Source organism: Lemur catta, chromosome 5, assembly GCF_020740605.2.
Source record: "Lemur catta isolate mLemCat1 chromosome 5, mLemCat1.pri, whole genome shotgun sequence".
NCBI classification, from domain to species: domain Eukaryota; kingdom Metazoa; phylum Chordata; class Mammalia; order Primates; family Lemuridae; genus Lemur; species Lemur catta.
In genome coordinates, this window is record NC_059132.1 from 59493621 (window position 1) to 59502965 (window position 9345).

The 9345-nt window shown below is 40.3% G+C and overlaps 1 long non-coding RNA gene across 4 annotated transcripts; it reads right to left on the reverse strand.

The window, feature by feature from the left end:
• Window positions 1–380: 380 nt before the first annotated feature.
• On the reverse strand, window positions 381–9017 carry LOC123638920. Of its 4 annotated transcripts, XR_006735516.1 has the most exons (5): window positions 8946–9017; window positions 4710–4789; window positions 3628–3773; window positions 1428–1543; window positions 381–1057 (listed from the first exon to the last, which is right to left on the reverse strand). It is a non-coding gene; the product is annotated as an uncharacterized LOC123638920 (long non-coding RNA). The 4 variants fall into 4 exon arrangements; XR_006735514.1 differs by lacking the exon at window positions 3628–3773; XR_006735517.1 differs by lacking the exon at window positions 3628–3773 and having other exon boundaries at window positions 1294–1543.
• Window positions 9018–9345: the final 328 nt, after the last annotated feature.

The following is a 9345-nucleotide window of genomic DNA, read 5'->3' on the forward strand; positions in this document are numbered from 1 at the left end:
ACTTGGCAAACATGTTGAGAGCCCACGGTTTATTTCTGCTTCATATCGTACTGTAGTTTTGGTGACACCAGGTTCCCTAAGGGCAATTTGAGCTAACCTTTCCCCCTAGGGGAGGGAAGACAATGTAGCATTGTGAACTTACAGAAGGTTTGCAAATGTGGTGCAATTTTGGTGTAGCAGTGGCCTGAACATCACAAACCCACCAAAGATTCCTGCCAGCCTGTACTTGTTATCCAGAAAGACTGAGAAAGACTGAGGTCAAGTTCTTTTTCTTCACCATGTTTAAAGATGATTGAAAAGAGACTTTCTTCCCCTCTAGTCTTTTAAGTTACCAGCATAAGAACTGGGATTGGTTTCACAGTAACTGAACAAATGATCTCTTTCACAAATATTTATTCTTATTACGTGACCAAATTTGTTTAGGGAAATTCATTAGCATCTATTTCCTCTGCGGTTTGGATAGCTAAAAGCTCTTGTTTTCACCAGGTTCTATGCAAAGTGCACTGTAAGTTAACTCTAATTCATTTCAGCCATTTGACACATGTTTATTGAGCATCTACTTAGGAGCTGGTGTTCGGTGTTGGGAGTACGTGCTACTGCTGACCCTAACGACATTACAAGAGAATTGTTATTAGCCACATCTTAAAAATTAAGAAACTAAGGCCTCATCACAAAAGCCCAGCACCCTCAATGCATAAAATCTTTTTTGAGGCTACAATTCATAAACATTTCAGGTTACTCTGCCCAAATAGCTAATGCTCCTAGTACAACACTTAAAAAGACGGCCTTGCCTTTGTTGAACTTGGTATAAAAATTCACTCAATCCTTCTCCTTCCAAAACTGCTCATCTTCAACATTCGATCTCAGGAGGCTTTGGTGCTAAGGAGAGCTCACCCATGCTTCTACTTGCTGCCTGGGTGGGCTTGCCTTAGATGGCAGGAATAGCCTCAGAGAGGTGAAGAAAGACCCTGTGTCTGCAGTCGGGAGCCCCTGCACGTCTGATCTGCTCGATTGCCATCAGGATGACTTTCAGTGGTTTAGCTTCTGTATGGTCCAACTGCAGGGTTGTGAGAAATAGATAACACACGTGAGACCTGTTTGAAAATTGGAAAGTAATACATAAATAACAACCATGATCCTACTTTGGAAAGGAGAATGGACTGAAAATTAAAGGCAGTGTGAGAGAACTCTTCAGCTTAGTTTTACAAAACTTCTAATAAAAGTCCATTTCATTATAAGACTCCAAGGAGGGAAAATGACATTAAACATTTTCTGTCTCACCCCCTTCCTTACTGGTATCTGGGACGTGAAATTCTGAAGAGCACTCCTTCTTCTTGAGCATAAATGCACCTGTGGTCAAGGGTGCATCCTTCTTGCCACCCCCGTCTTCTCAAAACCAAGCACGACGATTTAGCAGAGAAAGGTACCTTGTGGAATATCGATCACAGTTTCTGAATGGAAAGTTCACAGCGTATTGGAGGCAAGTGGAAGGCAGGCAGCCACTTTCCATTGGGTTGGTGAACTTGGAGTTGCCTCCACGTGGCTGTGGGCATGAATCACAGAGGCAGATTTTAAAGTGTCTTATTCAGAGGCAGGCACAAAGGAAAGAAAGCCAGAAGGACATTCGATGGCCTAAAGTTCTCTGTGGAAGTGAGTGGTAGAGCTCAGATCTGCTTCTCCAACCCAAGGGCAAGGCACATCACCTGCAGTCCACTCTCCACCTTCCCAGATCACCTCCCCAAGCCCTGGTCTCTTCTCCTTTCTCTCACCAGGCTACTCCACACTTCCAACCAGCTCATTCGTCTCCAGGGTTCATGCTGCCAACTCTAACTTTCTAACCCCTCCTTGGAGAGATCAGCCCTCCCTTGAAAGCACACTCGGTGTCTTCCAAAGACTGGTTTACAAAGATGAAGCTGTGTGACACAAAGAAAGCACTGCCTGCCAGGAGGGGTGTCAGGGGACAGAGCCTCAGTCCCAGCACTGCCTCTTGCTTGCTATGGCATCTTGGACAAGGCCTTTAACCTCCCTGAGCCTCTGTTCCCACATCTGTAAAAGTGGTTGGTTCCATATGGATCAAATGAAATGTGCGTAGAAATGCTTAAAACACTCTGAAAATATAAAGGGTCTTGTTTCCCCCCAATGATCCTATGACAGATGCAGTTATTCAATAAGCGACTACTGAGCAAGTCTGATGGGCGATTGAACTAAACTCTGCTCAGCCTCAGAAGCGAACATAAGAGGGGTGTCCAGCTCAGACTGAAAGGTTTTGCAGGGAAAGGGCTAACATAGGCGCTAAATCTGGATGGCGGATAGGAGAATTCATCGAGAAAAGATGGGGATAAAGGTCATTCCAGGCAGCATATACAAGGGCAGGAAAAATGAGACTGTGGCAAGTTTGGAGGATGGAAGGTATTGCCTTATGGTGGGGCCTGAGGTAAGGGGCCAGGGAGGCAGGACACGGGGCAGCCAGGCAGGAGATGCACGCGGGTGTCGTGCTGCACGCTCATGGCAATGATGTCTATACCGTGCTCGTGGGGTAGCAGGTCCTTCTCTAGTACATTCCACGTATTAACTCTTTTAATTCTCCTAACAACCACATGAAGTGAGCCCTATTGCTACCCACCGCTTACAAAAGAGGAAACTGAAGCTCAGAGAAGTGCGGGAGCTTGTCCAAGGTTGTACAATTGGAAAGTTTGCCATCAGGTTGGGTTTTGCCGTAAGGCTACCGGGAAGCCACTAAGAGATGTCACGCAGGTTTTGAGGGGCCTGATCAGATTGACTTCTATGTATTCTAGTGCCTGTTTCTGGTCTTTTAGATAATTTCCTGACAGTCTGCATAACTAATAAAGTATATGTCACTTTCTCATGTGGAAATGTATATTGTTTGTTTAAGGACATAATGATTAACTATCTCTTGGGTTTATCAATAAAGCAATCCAGTAATTGAAGTCTTCTGGGATGGGATAGATTAGAAATGGAAATTTATACTTAATGGTCGATTAGGCTTAATGATCAATTAGCTTGGCTAATTTTGCTTTTCCTCCTTTCCCTAATAACATTTTGTCAGGGATAAATAGAAGAATCAGTGGACTTGAAAAATACAAAACTTATAAATAAGATGCAGTATGTACACAAAGCCTTGAAACATTTGGACTCATTTTTTTTTTAAGTTCATTTTATTTCCAGGAATTTATCCTGAGCAAATAATCAGGCACACTAAGCTACACAAACAAGAAGAGTGTTGTTCAGGTAACAGACACGAATTCCTCCTGATGCTTGGGTCCTTTATAATGTTTCTAAACAAATTAAGTCTGGTTTTCACCACTAGTCAGTGTCCGAGGGAAGCTGACTCACGTTTTGGAGTTCTAGTATTCCTCTTCCATCCCTTGGGATTGTGGAGAATCCTTGAGCATAAGCAGGACTGGAATTTAGGAAAGGGAGTTCCTGGTTTCCCTGTCTAGGCTCACATGCCTATTGTCACAGCCAGCACCTCTGCTGATGACATCACAGCTCCTGGGCAATCACCCACTGGAACGCAGGGCGGGTCCCCACCATCCCTGGAGGTACAAAGCCTCCAACCCTTTCTTATCTAGAAATCCCAGTTTACTGGACTTCCAGTTGACTCACCTCTATGAGCATTTTTGGAAACAAGGGACTGTTCACTTGCCTCTGGGACTAAGAAAAGCCCAGACCGCTGCAACCCAAAGTCCCCCGCGGGTTCTTGGGAAGAGAAGGGAAAGAAGGCCTCTGGTGTTTTATAGTGAGCCTGCAGCCTAGAAGGCAGACACAGTTCATTCTCAATGTATTTTTATGCCTCTGTGCATTGTCCCAATTTTCCTGATCTCTTCCCATACCTGTATTACTTGTGTAATGATACTCTATGGCACAGTACAATGGCACTTGTGTGAGTTGCGGGGGTGGGGGGGGGTGGAGGGGTGGCATTTGCTCTTTTTCTAGAGTAGTTAACACACATAAATGAAATACTGACCTGTCTCAACAGATTTATTGGTTGGGAATAAGAAATTAACTTGAAAAGGGAATAAAACCGCAGTATTGAAAGAAAAAATACAAAATATGGAAGGTATAAAATACAAACTTAATTTCTGTGCAATTTTTAGAAATAGACCTAATGTTTGAATATCTGTGTTGGGTAGGGCATGGTGGCTCAAACCTATAATCCCAGAGACTTGGGAGACTGAAGCAGGAGGATTGCTAGAGACCAGGAGTTCAAGACCAGTCTGGACAACACAGTGAGACCCCGTCTGTATACAAAAAATTTAAAAGTTAGCCGGGCGTGGTGGCTCACACCTATAGTTCCAGCTATTTGGGAGGCTGAGGTGGGAGGAGCCCTTTAGCCAAGGAATTCAAGGTTATAGTGAGCTATGATTGGGCCTCTGGACTTCAGCCTGGATGACAGAGTAAGACCCTGTATCTGAAAAAAAATCTGTGTTGGGTGATGGATCTTTCACTAACTCACTATGAGACTGAAAACAAGTTGATCACTTCTCTGAACTTTAATTTGTTCATCTTTCATTTTTCCTTTGTTATTTAACAAATGCTTCCATGGCACCCACTATATTCCAGACATTCTTCTAAGTGTTTTGCAGGTATTAACTAAATTAATCCTCACTCCTACCCTAAGAGAAAGGTACCATTGTCTTACTTTTTGTGTAAGGAAACTGAGAAACAAAGAGGGGTTAACAACTCACCCAAGGTCACATGGTTAGTAAGCAGCAAAATCAGGATTCCAGGCCTGGCTCTCTGGCTTCAGACACTGTTGTACTGGCCCCTGTGGTGTGTTATGATGAACAGAATGACATTTACACGTCAATAATTTATTGTGTGTAAAACACCCGCACAATCCCAGGCATATTACCTCTCTATACTTCCTAAAACTCTTTCTCTTTTTGTTCCTTGAATTTTGAGAATTGAGAAAATTATCAAATTTAATCATTCATTGGAGCCCCCCAAAAGCTGAAAGTTAGGGATATTTTCAGACCTTAAAAAAGAGAACTTCAATGGGAGGTCTATTAGGATACGCAAATCTGGACATGGAAGAGAGGGTAGTCTCCTGGGATCTATGAGATGACCCTAATTGATGCAGGGTCAGCTGAGTTGTCGGAGGATGGTACCTTCTATTGAGATGATGATGATGATGGTTATAATGACACTAATACATAGTGAGTACCAATTAGGTGCCTGGTATTGTGCTAAATGCATTATATAGAAATTGTATATAATTTACATATAGAAATGCCATTTAATACTCATAGCAACCCTTTGAAGAAGTGAAGCTTAAAATACTTCAGTAATTTGCCTGGAGTAATGCTGCTAGTTAAGTTGTAAAATTGAGATTATAATCCAGGTTTGTCTTACTACAGAGCCTAAACGCTTAACCAGTTTGTTATATCCAATTACTACTTTATAAAAATAGTCATATTGGTAGAATTCCAGCCAAGGTTCGACTCAGTGTTAACTATCCAATGAAAGCTTTAGGCATGCTGAACTGAATTAAACAGAAAAATGGCCCGAGGAAGAAGCTCCACAGAAGGTGACTGCCTTGTCTCCCCCAAAGCTTTGGGAACTTCCCTACCTGGAGGCCAAGAGCCAAGGGCATTAGGCCTTGTGAAGCTCCTGAATGGAAATGCCACAGACCAGGGTTAGTGACAGGAAACTGTAGTCTACGAAACTCAGCGGATTTTGGAAGCACAGAAAGTTCCCTCATTCTTAGGAGCTACACAAACACAAATCTCAGAGAAGCGTGGTGCAGGGTTCAGTTAAAGGAGGAACGATAAACTTCATCCACAAGACTGGATCCAAGAGATGAATTAGTGACGAGGTCTTGAGAGGGCAATCCTCCACTCATTTACGTTTTAATTAACACCAAGAGAAACTAATCCGTTTAAGAGTTCTTGTGATTCTTTAATCCCTCATGTTTGCCTCCTATAACCATTTCCATAAAATTGAGTGCAGTAGAATGACTTGAGAAATGAAGAGATTTGTTCCCTTGTTTCGGAGGAACAAAATTTAGGAGTAGGTAGAAAGTGGAAAAGAGAAAGCCAAGTGGGAAAAGTCGGGGAAGACAGGGAAGAGGCAGAGAAGAGTCCAGGGGGAAGAACATTTGGTGATTATTCAAGAGGCCAATGGGTATTTCTCATGCACCTGTGGGAGAGAGAAAGGAAAGATGGTCCAAGAACAAGAATAGACCGTGAGAATTACTTATGCATGCCCTGACACTTCCTCTGTCCCAGTCCTGATGGTGAGTTGCCAGCAGTCCCTGGCTCGGTGGCGAAGGCTGACCTGAGGGATACACAGAGACTGAGGCTGGGAAAGACCCATCTACCTTGACCATGAATGGTTTTGCTTCACCGCAAATGAGGGATTTGTACCTTCCAAGTTAGAATATAGGAGCATGAGGTTTGCATCCAGCTCCTCATCATGTCAAAGACTATGCCACATAAAATACACCAGTGTGGTTTTTTCCAAAATTCTCTCTTTGTCGTACCTGTACAACTCTTACTTAAAAGTAAGCACTGTAAACAAATGTTGAATTCTTGTTAAACATTTCAGCAGGCATACCCTTAAGGGTGAGGTGTTACTGATGTCTGCAACTTACTTTGAAATGCATCCAAAAAAGAAAATGGATTGATGGGTGAGTAGAAGGGTGGATAACTGGATAGACATGTGACAAAGCAAGTACAGTAAAATGTTATGTATAGAGTCTAGGTGGATGGTATATGGGTGTTCACAGTTTTTTAGCTTTTCTGTATGTTTAAAAATTTTCATAATAAAATGCTGGAGAAAAGATACAAGATTACCAACCTTTTTAAATCATGCCATTAAAAATTTTAGAAGCTTACTAAATAGAGTGCTTTCTTTTATCTTTATCCGTTTCTTATGTCTCGCTTGTCTTTTTTCTTTGACAGACTAGTATGGGACAAATATTGGTACTTGGTAAAGGCACATTTCATTACTACCCACTTAAAACTTAGGGGGACCACTGTGTGGGGGATGGGCATACTTGTAGCTCTGACTCAGGTGGTGCAAAGACAATATATGTAATCCAAACATTTGTATATTCTGAAAAAAAAAACTTAGGAGGTAATATACTATGCCATTGTTCTTGCAAAATATGTTAATTAGAGAAATCCAACTATGATTGTCAACTATGAATATCCTATTTGATTATATTTTGTAAAATACACGTATTCACTAGAATATTTGTTAACTAGTTAACAAAGGTTCAGGAGAAATTAATATATTATCCATGAAGAACTTTAGTTCTGTTTTTTGCTCCAAGCTGGACTTCAGTAATGAGATGAAATCTAAAATATACTAGTGTCCAGAAGTGACTGCAATTATTAAGTGATAAAATTTACTCATTCTATCTTAAAGCAGTAGGCATTTTTGTGGATTCCATGAGTGTGTTTCTGGGTATTTAAATTTTAAATCACTGCTTGTAACTGCAGCTGAGGCTCTGGAGTGACTGGGACTTGGGAGTAAGGAAGTAGGGGATAATTTTTTACCTATCTTTCTCATGCCCACCAAAAAAAAAAAAAAAAATTAACCCATGAGTGTCTGAGATTTCACCAAAATTAACCCCTGCTAGTATACTTTCACAGCTGATTCTTTATTTTCAAATTTCCTGCAATTGTAAAGTTATCCTTGTAATCTTTTTTTACCTATGTCATGCTTATCTAGAGCATTATAAGTAAGATATAGCCACAAATAGTGAAAACATTGCCAATAATGGTTTAAAAAGTAAACAATGAACTTATTTTAAAATGTTATGTTCATTTACAGTTGCTTACTTAAAGTCTGAAAAGAAAATTTGATTTCAAATAAATAGTGGAGTTCAGGATTTTTCAGTTAGCAGCTCTAAATGATGGATCTTATCTCTTTTTTTGTGGCAAAAAAGTGAATTTCAATCTCAAGCACTAATACACAATAGTTAATTCCTACTCATATATAAAAGACTAATATTCTGGCACTTACATCCTAAAGAAACAAAACAAGCCCCTTATTATTTCCCAAGAATATAAAGTATAAAATGACAAGCTCTAAATTTGCCATTTTTATCAAGTAAATAGAATTAGTTTTTAATGGGTCCCCCCAAAATGACGAAAGTCTGATTTCCAATTATTCCTAGATGATTTTAGGATTCCTGTATTACTTAAATATGAGACATGTAAACCAATCTGCTCAATAAATGATTACCCTGCTCAGAGTTTGACTATTGAACACCTTTAAAATGCCAGAACTTAAAAACCCTTTGCAGAACATCAAGACTATGTTTTAATAAAAAAGAAAACACTTTGGCACATAGGCAGCATGGGCTTCTGAAAAGCCCTTTGTCACTAACAGTCGAGCCTCTCTCGAGAAAAAGAATAATGGGTTCAGCATTAGAAATGTGAGTTATCTAAAGAAAACAGTGTGGTAACATAATTGATATCTAGTGAATTGCTTACTATTTTTAAATCAATTATTCACTACGTAAAACTGTTTTCCCCTTTCCTTTGAAAAGCATTAAAACCTTGAATGTACTTCGTTAGATAAAGAGAACAAAAACTATATTTAAATCACTTTTTAAAATAATCACGTTTTCATTTGTACTTAGAAAAATACAGGGGGGGAAATTTGTGAGTTTTTTCAAGGGTGTTGAGAATAAACAGTAAGTGGAAAGAAAGGATTATATACAAAGCTACGTACTCACAGAAACCAGACAATGAAGCATACATGCAATCATACAAATGATTAGAAACACAACTTACCTCCTCTGACAAAGGTACTTTTGGGGGCACAGGGTACAGGAAGGGGTAAAGCTGTGATAATGGATTAAGGAATATATCAGAGCTAGAGGTCTCAAGCGAAAAGCCCAGAATATTAGACAGGCATGTTTCAATCCTCCCTTCCTCCCAGATGGTTGTCATAACTCCAAAACCTACCTTAGAGAATCGAACGTAAAGAAATCACTTGATTAGCAGGAACTTATCTTCATGCTATTGAAAGTAAAATTCCAGAAGTCATTATGCCTATTAAATGATTATAGTCTGTTCTCCAGGGAGGATTTATGATCCATGGCACCTTCTCAGGAATCACAATTACCCTGAGATGAACTATACAGCCTGTCAGAGGGAAAGTTCTGTTAGTACAGACTCCTACTCGAGAGTGAGCAGGTACAAACGCAACCAAAGTCATAGCAAAGTTTCATTTAATCACTGAATCAGGCATACAGGCTTTTAATTAAAGCTCTACAAGGTTGTTACCGGTTGTGTTTTTTGAGCTTCTTTTCAGTCTGAGAGGTTTTTAACACATCACACCAGGGTTACATTTCCCTGAAAGCAG